Source organism: Musca autumnalis, unplaced genomic scaffold (assembly GCF_047663935.1).
Source record: "Musca autumnalis isolate F117 unplaced genomic scaffold, ASM4766393v1 scaffold_3, whole genome shotgun sequence".
NCBI classification, from domain to species: Eukaryota; Metazoa; Arthropoda; class Insecta; order Diptera; family Muscidae; genus Musca; species Musca autumnalis.
Genome location: NW_027411866.1, coordinates 150,892,122 through 150,902,974, shown reverse-complemented (window position 1 = coordinate 150,902,974; position 10,853 = coordinate 150,892,122).

Below are 10,853 nucleotides of genomic sequence, written 5' to 3'. Positions count from 1 at the left end.
CACGTTGCGGTGTTAAAATATCGTTAATTTTCCATAACTCAAAAATTACAAAGAGTGTTACCAGACGGTAATTATGGTAATTTAACATTTCGAGTCTCATTGGGTACATAAGTCAAACTCGGAAAATTTTACATATACTCGTGTGTTGGTGTTTAGGTAGATAAACCTTGTAACGATACCGTCCGATTGCAGTAGCTTTGAAGGGTTTTGCTACATGTTCTGAAGTGTGAAGTTACTTTGTATTTCGTATTGTCAACGAAAAAAGAAGGAACAATATAGGTCTATGTTTTGGTATCCTCCCAATGTAATGTATCTTGAAAGTTCAAACTGAAATGACTGCAATGTAAGTTGTGAATTTTATTTATTTTCGGAGTCGACTCCGGAGTTGGAGTCGGAGTCGAGAAAAAAATTGGACTGGAGTCGGAGTCTGACCAAAAATGGCTCGACTCCGAAACCCTGGTTAAGGGGTATGGAAACTGTATCCGATTTATACCAAAAATACGGTGTGATGCTTGATGGATTTTATTGAAATGGGTTTAAGTCCATGTGTTTTTTCACGGTTGATAGTGAAATCGGATGCGCATAAAAAGAATTTGGCTTAAATCTAGTTTAGTAAAAACTCTCCGATTTTTTCGAAATTTTTTCCATAGGTAGATATTTTTACGCTGATTACGGGAATGTAAAATTTTCTTGGGGGACGGACCCGGTTACCCGGTTATTCGACCCGAAAGTCCGGGTACCCGGTACCCGATAGACCCGGTTCTACTGAACCGATTCTTACAAAATGGGTATCGTTGGAAAGCTTATGAAAATACCAATCCAACAAGTGGTCATATGATGGGGTTATCTCCAGGGGTTCAGAAGTTATAACCAAAATACCTCTTTTTGGACCCGGGTTTTTCCATAAAACCCTCAAAAAGTCGAAAAAGGGCCCATTATGGGTGCTCAATTAATTCACGTAATTTTATAGCTCATACTTCAGCCTTTCCAAAATGGTGCCATTTGTTATAATTCCGATTCTTACAATGGGTATCGTTGGAAAGCTTATGAAACTACCTATCCAACAAGTGGTCATATGATGGGGTTATCTCCAGGGGTTCAGAAGTTATAACCAAAATACCTCTTTTTGGACCCGGGTTTTTCCATAAAACCCTCAAAAAGTCGAAAAAGGGCCCATTATGGGTGCTCAATTAATTCACGTAATTTTATAGCTCATACTTCAGCCTTTCCAAAATGGTGCCATTTGTTATAATACCTTCACTGGGTCCAGAGATATTGACCTTAGAATGAGAGAAAAATTTAAAATATAGAAGAAAATGTTGTTCCCATTCCCTAGATTTGAACCTGTCCATAGGAGAAAGTCTTAAATCCCCGGCCGAAGGCCGGCTACTTAGAGAAAATTTATACTTTAAAAGAAAATGTTGTTCCCATTCCCTAGATTTGAACCTGTCCATAGGAGAAAGTCTTAAATCCCCGGCCGAAGGCCGGCTACTTAGAGAAAATTTATAATTTAAAAGAAAATGTTGTTCCCATTCCCTAGATTTGAACCTGTCCATAGGAGAAAGTCTTAAATCCCCGGCCGAAGGCCGGCTACTTAGAAAAAAATTTACTTAAAAAAAGTGATGAATTTAGAAAAACTCTGGACCCAGTGAAGGTATTATAACAAATGGCACCATTTTGGAAAGGTTGAAGTATGAGCTATAAAATTACGTGAATTAATTGAGCACCCATAATGGGCCCTTTTTCGACTTTTTGAGGATTTTATGGAAAAACCCGGGTCCAAAAAGAGATAACCCCATCATATGACCACTTGTTGGATAGGTAGTTTCATAAGCTTTCCAACGATACCCATTGTAAGAATCGGTTCAGTAGAACCGGATCTATCGGGTACCGGGTACCCGGACTTTCGGGTCGAATAACCGGGTAACCGGGTCCGTCCCCCAAGAAAATTTTATATTCCCGTAATCAGCGTAAAAATACCTACCTCTGGAAAAAAATTTCAAAAAAATCGGAGAGTTTTTACTAATCTAGATTTGTTCCAAGAATTTTAAGCGCTATACAATTTTTTGCACACTAAACTGCAGACGATGCTGGTAAATGTATGCAAACGAAAGGAAAACAATTCGTTGTATCGGGAGACCGCATGCGCATCAAGTGATTTTGAGGATTTCGCGATTTACACGTATTTCAAAATGTATATTACCTGATACAGTTTTCCTTCAAAATTATTCCCCATTAAAAGGGACCCAAAATTTATTTGAACGTCTTCCATATCTTTCGCAAGATGTTAGTGAGTATTCGGGAAGTGATTACAATAATAAATGTGCGTTTTTGCATGAATTTTACCTAAATTTTCTTCAACTAAATAAATTAATAAATTTGAAAACATATTTTTTTCTTACAGACGTTTTTTTAAATTTGCTCAATATATTTTTTTTGTTTTTGCTATAATATTTGTCTATAACAGATTTGTAAAGTTTTGGTTTCTTCGCGATCTTTAGATTACGTACATATTTTTTTAATATATTTAAGATGCATAAACAAACAGCATAAATTTTATTAAAACATGTTGCAAACTATCAACTTTTTTAATTCTTTCTTATTTTCCGCGAAAATTGACATATTTTTCACTAAAGTTATAGGACCTCAGGAATCGTATGTAGGAAACCATTAATTTACAATGTTTCTCAACACAATGAGTAGCGCTTTTTTTAAGATTTTTTCTTATTATCAGAATTGAAATCGCTATAAATTTTACGCGCAATAACCGAAATTAGTATCTCGAACACATTTTTTTCTCAATCCATGTACAAAAATCTTTCGTGTAGCTTAAAATAATTTAAATTTTTTTCGATGGAAAACTAAAAAATGTTGTCTTTTCCTCATATATACTTTATAGGGTCTCCAACGAATATTTCGACAAATTTAATTATACCCTACATATTATGGTGGAGGGTATAATGAAAAGGGGAAGCCCAGAATTTTACAAAATTATGTTGTGCACGGATAACAGATATAAAACACCGTTAATAGGTACTGGCATAGTGAGGCACAGGTAATAGAGGTCCAAATTCAAAAGCCCAGCATGCCGGTTGAACGATGTAACCGGATATTAAGGCCCGGATAAAAGAGGTTCAACTGTATTTTAAATATGTCTGTGGATATCACTCTAGCGTCTGTATTGATATTGGTATTTAAAATGGGTATCAAATGTATTGTAGGTCCGTAAAACTTTTGGTATTGAAAATGTGCTATAAGATCCACATTTTGGTATAAAGCGACGCATCGCTTTAAGGAATTTTGAACCTAAAGGTTTTGTTACTTATTTGTTAAAGAAAGATCCAAATTGCACAGTAGCTTAATTAATAATGATATTATTACAATACTAACATTACTTAAACCAGCTGCTATGCAAACAACCCAGCCCCAACCACCATCAGGCGCCACAAAATTTGGTCCTAAATCACTCTTGTCACGATGTTTTGATTTGATTTTTTTCGGAGTTGTTGTTTTCTTATAGACGATCATTGTGTTCTTGGTTTTATTTAATTTTGATTTCTCTTCAGACATTTTATTTTCTTCAATTTTAGATTTACTGAAAAATATAATTAATTATAATAAATAGATAAATAATAATAATGATAAATATAATATAGATGAAAATAAATAATTAACCTACAATTAAGATAAATAAATGTCGAGCTTTTTCGCACATTTATTGTTTGTTTACAATTAATTGCCTGTTGCTGTTGTATTACATAGAAAAAAACCGGCAAAAATGTTTTGCTTTTATTCGTTGACATTGAAAACGTTAGAAGAGAAAAGTCTCTACGTTATTGAAGAGAATATGCAATAAGACACTGCGCAAGAACAAAGAAATGTCAAAATGGACTCATCATGGGGCATTCAATGGCATGTGACTTTCAATCATTTTGTGGTGAAAATTCGACAAGAAGACTATTTTGTCATTGTAAGGATTTTTAATAAAACTTCATTCAGGATTTCTATTTAACTAAAGTATGTTTACACCACCGATTTTTGTCGAGTTAATATCCTTTATGTAGATATATGCACTGGAATTGAAAATTTGGATTAATTAATACCAGTACAATGTAACAGACTGATAATGTATTCGGCATAAATATTTGGTCAACAAACATTTTTGGGAATGACTCCTATATTTATAGTACTTTGTTGTTGTTTTTGTCAGTTTTCATAGCTATAAATGTAATGAATAATAATAAATCGGTTTATTTGTTTTAATAATTACTCATTTAACGTTTCTTATGTTATTTCGGTTCAAAATTAAATTATAAAAATTATGTTAATATCAAATGCATTTGCTCTATTGCTGATGTAAAGTACATACTCTAAAAATTGTTATTGACGTGTTTTTTTTAAATGACTTTTTCTCCTTACCATTTCTACCATTGGAGACCAAGAGAACTACTGAATGCTGAGTGCATGGTTTTTGTTAATTTTTATAAAATATAAAATGTTTTCACCATTTTGGTCGAAAAAGTAAACAATGGCAACCACATTCTCCCTGATGTCTTTGACGCCACATACAAATTGTGGTATTATGTATTGATGAACAGAAAAGTAGCAAACGATTCATTAATTTGTTGTGGAAGCACAAATAATTGCTGATGTAATATTCTATCATATTTTGCTATAATTTTCAATTTTATATTTTGGTTGGATACATTTATGTAGATAAATGGAAATGAGAAACACTTTTGAAGATATTTTTTTTTAATTATTTTTATCACTTTATTGTTATGAACAAATTATTTTGAAGATTCGTCAAAGAGTGCGAGGATGTAATCAACTTGTTAAAAGACAATGAAATTAAAGATGTTATATTTTCAATAACTAACTATGTGAAAAAGCTCGCCAAAAAACTGAAAATGTTTGAGGAAATGTTTGATAAACACGTTTGTAAATATGAAAATGAATTTATCGGCAAAAAATCGATTAAAATTTAATTGAAAATTTGAATTTTTTTAAGAAATCATTTTTTTTTTCTATGTATTATCATAAGTAGACAGCGGAATCCTATGCTAATGCATATATGGTTAGGATGGTCGTAGAGCAAATCAGAAACTCGTTTTATCACAAAATAACACGAATTAGGTCCAGAAATTTTTGCATATTTTGCATATAGTACATATTTTGACATATTTTTACATATTTGCATCAAATTGGCATATGCAAAACCATATGCAAAAATATATACAAGGATTTGGGGTCTAAAAATCCCACGGAAATGGCTGAAATGTGGTATTAAGTCTTCGTTAGGGGTATGAAACTTTACACCAGAAATTTGTCCGCATCTTCATATAGCCCCCATAGAACGGCACCTCCCGATTTCCGATATTTTGTGGGGTTGTGGCCTCAACATCACACTTAAATGGCTGACATTTTGTATGAAGTCTTCGTTGGGAGTATAAAACTTTCCATCTGAAATTTGTCAGGGTAGGTCCACGTCTTCATATAGCCCCCATAGAACGGTACCTCGCGATTTTCGGTATTTTGAAAGTTGTAGCCTCAATATCCCACCGAAATGACTGAAATTTGGTGTTTTGTCTTCGTTGGGGGTATTAAACTTTCCACCTGAAATTTCTCGATACCTGAACGTGAACCTGTCTTCATATAGCCCCCATAGAACGGTACCTCCCGATTTCTGGTATTTTGAAGGTTGTGGCATCAATATCCCTCTAAAGTGGCTGAAATTTGGTATTAAGTCTTCCTTGGGGGTATAAAACTTTCCACCTGAAATTTGTTGGTGCAGGTCCACGTCTTCATATAGCCCCCATAGAACGGTACCTCCGGATTTCTGGGATTTAGAAGGTTGTGGCCTCAATATCCTTCCGAAAAGGCTGAATTTTGGTATTAAGTCTTCCTTGGGGGTATAAAACTTTCCACCTGAAAATTGTCGGAAAAGTCCACGTCTTCATATAGCCCCCATAGTACGGTACCTCCCGATTTCCGGTTTTTTTGGAGGTTGTGGCCTCAATATCCCGCCAAAATGGCTGAAATTTGGTACTAAGTCTTCCTTGGGCGTAAACAACTTTCCACCTAAAATTTGTCGGTTTAGGTTCAGGCCTTCATATAGCCCCCATAGAACGATACCTGCCGATTTTCGGTATTTTGAAAGTTGAGGCTGGGGTTATACATTTCTTTATCTATTTTATTGACTTGTCTGAAAAGAATTTTAAACAGAAAAATTGTACATACAAACATTTTTATACTTATTATTGAAATATTTGTTGCATAAGAAAATATGTAAAATGCATAATTTTTGCAGATGTCATATATTTCGATTGCAATTTAATCAGAAGCCAAAAATATACCCATTCCCAAAATTTGACTCGAATCGGACCAAAAGTAGAGGTTGCATAAAATTCCGCTGTCTAATAATAAGGCATAACGGGTTGTATAAACTTACCAAGTAGTCCGTTTAAAATATACATTTGAAATAACAACTAATAAAAATACCAGCCGGCAGAAATATACCCTCAGCCTGTATGTTCCTTCCGCAACAGTTATCAGGCCAATAATGAATAAAAATTCCGAGCGGAATTTGTTTTCTTTCTCCAATTTCACAATTTTCGAAAACATTTATTTGACAACTTGTATTACATATACATAGTTATTGCTTTTGGTAATTATTGTCTTACTACGTGGGTTAATTTTTTATTTATACATCCAATATAACTTTTGCAAAACAAAACCCGACATTTTTATCACAACTATTTGTAATTTTTCACTATTTAATAGTGAAAAATTGTTTCGAAAACAATTATTAGACAAACTGTATCTAAAATGCAAGGATTTCAAGTAATCTTAACTCAAATATTTCCAAAACTGTAGAAATGGTAGAAGCTTGCACTCCTATATGAGTTTCTTGGTCTTTGGCAAAAGTGGTGACTTATAGTGAAATTTAGCGGAGAACATTTTTGTCATTCTTCTAAAATGATGTTTTGTATGATAATTTTGATAAAAAAAACTCACATAAATTACGAGCTTAACTCTAAAGTGTGTTTTTAATTATGCATATTTCAGGAGTCTAGGTAAATATAGAGTTTTAGTGTATTTTAGGACCCATAGTAAAAATTGATGGCGAACAAATTTTGTGAGGACAAAAATCGTCCCTCATTTTTATCCCCAACAAGTTACATCCCATGAATTTTGTTTTTTTCCTGTGAATATATTTTTTTTCCGTTCCTTTGTACACTTGAATTTATTTTGTTTAATTAATAAAAATCGAATTGCATTTTGTTAAAAATTGAATAAACGAATAACCATAATACTAATAATAATATATCAGTAGAGATGACTGTGAGGGAATAGGCAGGTACAGTTGCGCACCAAAATCGTAGTTAAAAGAAATCAGAACTAGTAGACAAACAAGATACCGTTATTATTAGAGTCAATTTTGTAAACAAGGTCCCGTTACCTGAGAAGCCACGTGGTCGGAGCAGCGGCAGAGAAGCAGCGTCGGGAAGTCTGCTGGAAGCAGCCTGGAAGGCGTTGCCGAGGGTATAAAAGGAAAGGGCAAACTAGACTGGGGACAGTCAGTGCCAGGAGACGAATGCAGGAGGTCGACCGGATACCAGACCAAATCAGAATTCTAAGAGAGCGATACCAGCCTGAAAGGTGAGTGCATTGTCGTGTCGTCATCACTAACCAGAGTGTACCGTCGTGGGTCACGCGAAACGTGTAAGAATTTAAGTGATTTTTAGTGATTTTGTCGCGAAGTTCAAGAACCGTCGTTGGTCTGAACTTAAGAATTTTAGTGAATTTTAAAGATTTTGTCGCGAAGTTCAAGAACCGTCGTTGGTCTGAACTTAAGAATCTAAGTGATTTTTAGTGATTATGTCACGAAGTTCAAGAACCGTCGCTGGTCTGAACTTATGAATTTTAGTGATTTTACAGATTTTGTCGCGAAGTTCAAGAACCGTCGTTGGTCTGAACTTAAGAATTTAAGTGCTTTTAAAAGAATTTGCCGCGAAGTTCAAGAACCGTCGTTGGTCTGAACTTAAGAACTTTAGTGATTTTAAAAGAATTTGCCGCGAAGTTCAAGAACCGTCGTTGGTCTGAACTTAAGAACTTTAGTGATTTTAAAGATTTTGTCGCGAAGTTCAAGAACCGTCGTTGGTCTGAACTTAAGAATTTAAGTGTTTTTAAAAGAATTTGCCGCGAAGTTCAAGAACCGTCGTTGGTCTGAACTTAAGATTTTTAGTGATTTTAAAGATTTTGTCGCGAAGTTCAAGAACCGTCGTTGGTCTGAACTTAAGAATTTAAGTGCTTTTAAAAGAATTTGCCGCGAAGTTCAAGAACCGTCGTTGATCTGAACTTAAGAATTTTAGTGATTTTAAAGATTTTGTCGCGAAGTTCAAGAACCGTCGTTGGTCTGAACTTAAGAATTTAAGTGCTTTTTAAAAGAATTTGCCGCGAAGTTCAAGAACCGTCGTTGGTCTGAACTTAAGAACTTTAGTGATTTTAAAGATTTTGTCGCGAAGTTCAAGAACCGTCGTTGGTCTGAACTTAAGAATTTAAGTGTTTTTAAAAGAATTTGCCGCGAAGTTCAAGAACCGTCGCTGGTCTGAACTTAAGAATTTTAGTGATTTTAAAAGAATTTGCCGCGAAGTTCAAGAACCGTCGTTGGTCTGAACTTAAGAATTTTAGTGATCTTTAAGGATTTTGTCGCGAAGTTCAAGAACCGTCGTTGGTCTGAACTTAAGGATTTTAGTGATTTTAAGGATTTTGTCGCGAAGTTCAAGAACCGTCGTTGGTCTGAACTTAAGGATTTTAGTGATTTTTAAGCATTTTGTCGCGAAGTTCAAGAAACGTCGTTGGTCTGAACATAAGAATTTAAGTGATTTTTAAGGATATTGTCGCGAAGTTCAAGAACCGTCGTTGGTCTGAACTTAAGGATTTTTAAGAATTTGCCGCGAAGTTCAAGAACCGTCGTTGGTCTGGACTTAAGAATTTAAGTGATTTTAAAAGAATTTGCCGCGAAGTTCAAGAACCGTCGTTGGTCTGAACTTAAGGAATTAAGTGATTGTAAAAGATTTTGGTGCGAAGTTCAGAGCCGTCATGGGCCAGAACGCAAAGAAAAATCAGGAGATCAAGTCTTGTTCAGGAGCCGTCGCGGGCCAGAACATAAAGGAAAATTACCGAAGACACGTTCAAGAGCCGTCGTGGGCCAGTAAGTGGTCGAAATATCGTTCAAGAGCCGTCGTGGGCCAGAACATAAGGAAATAGTACGTTGCCCTGGTCAAGAGCCGTCGTGGGCATTGACGCCAGCCTTTATCGAGGAAGCTGACACCAGTACCGTCGCGGGTCAGGAGACTACGACACCGATTTAAGCCGCAGAGCAGACGTCGCCCCAACCACAGCAGCGAAGCAGCCCACATTTCGGACGAAGTCGCCGTGCCGAACCTAGCGCAATATAATAAGTAGAATAAGATAGTGTAGAACTTTGAATTGGTCAATAAAGTGTAATATCAGAATCTGTACCTAAAATATCTTTCTTTCACTCTCAGTCACTTCAATATAAATTTTCTGTGACGAACCCACCCCCGTGAGTTTATCCCAGCAACCGGAGGAAACTTGTCGTTACAATTTATGATCGTCTGAGGGTTAAAAAATATGAAAAATGAAAATAGCGATCCGAAAAACATAAGAACCCAAGGCTAGGTGTAAATCCATTAATTTTTAGAGTTTTGGCCATGTTTTTCGTAAAATTTGCCACTGTGCTGTGTGGAAAATGAGTTACTAGATTTGAACTAAACGGACACCAAAACAAGTTAAATAAAAACGTCAAAATTTCTCATTAAAAGCTTGATGTTTAGTTCAATAAAATGATTTTTTCCGTATTGTTTTACCGAAGTTGCTGAAAATGTTTTACCGAAATTTCCATTTCACTTCAAAGGTTCGACATTCTGTATCTAATTTGAATTACCTAATTTTAAGCTCTATATTTATTTCACAGACAGAGGGGCAAGACAAAGAAATTAATATGTCATCCTTATCATGGTAGATGGTGAATGAAGGCAATTCTGATAATTAACATGCAAGGAGAGATTACCATGACGTCCTCTGCATATGTCATCAAAATGATAACCCATCTATAAGAGGCTACTTCAGAGCCTTCGATCGGGAATATGAAACATGAGAACCAAATCTTCTTTGGATTGTTTAATGCATTTTTCAAATAACAAAAATTGTACATTTATATAAGTGTAATCTGGATCAAAAGTACTACAACCGGTAAGCAATTCAAGACCAGGTCTTAAACTCGATCCAAACCAAAAGTTTGTAGTACGTAACTTAAGCGCACATATTTTGAACTTTTGTTGAATTTTATACTGAAGAATGGAATAGAAAATTTTAATAAAATAATTAATTTTTGGAACTTTGTTGCAGTAAGGTGTCCCAAAAACTTTACATAATATATAATATTAACCACCTGCCAGGTGAAGTCAACTATATATGTAGGACTGGGTCGTAATCTTTTACATAACGTTGCAATCCATATCTTGACCGCAGAAAAACATGTCATTTGCCTTTCGCTTAACAAATTGCTTCCTGTTAACGATCATAATTAAAATATTTAGACTTTATTCCAGGAGCGGAGTACGAATTTTCCGCTTAGTTTCCATCCATAAAGCCACCGTAGGTACATAGGTATTTCATACTGGACCTGAGACCTTAAAGTTCGTTCTCTGAGTTTTTCAGTTTCAATGTATAAAATGTATACATTTTAGAATTTTTTATACCATCTATTTCCCACACACATATCCTTAGGTCACCGTTGTGAAATAAATATAACGGTAATGACT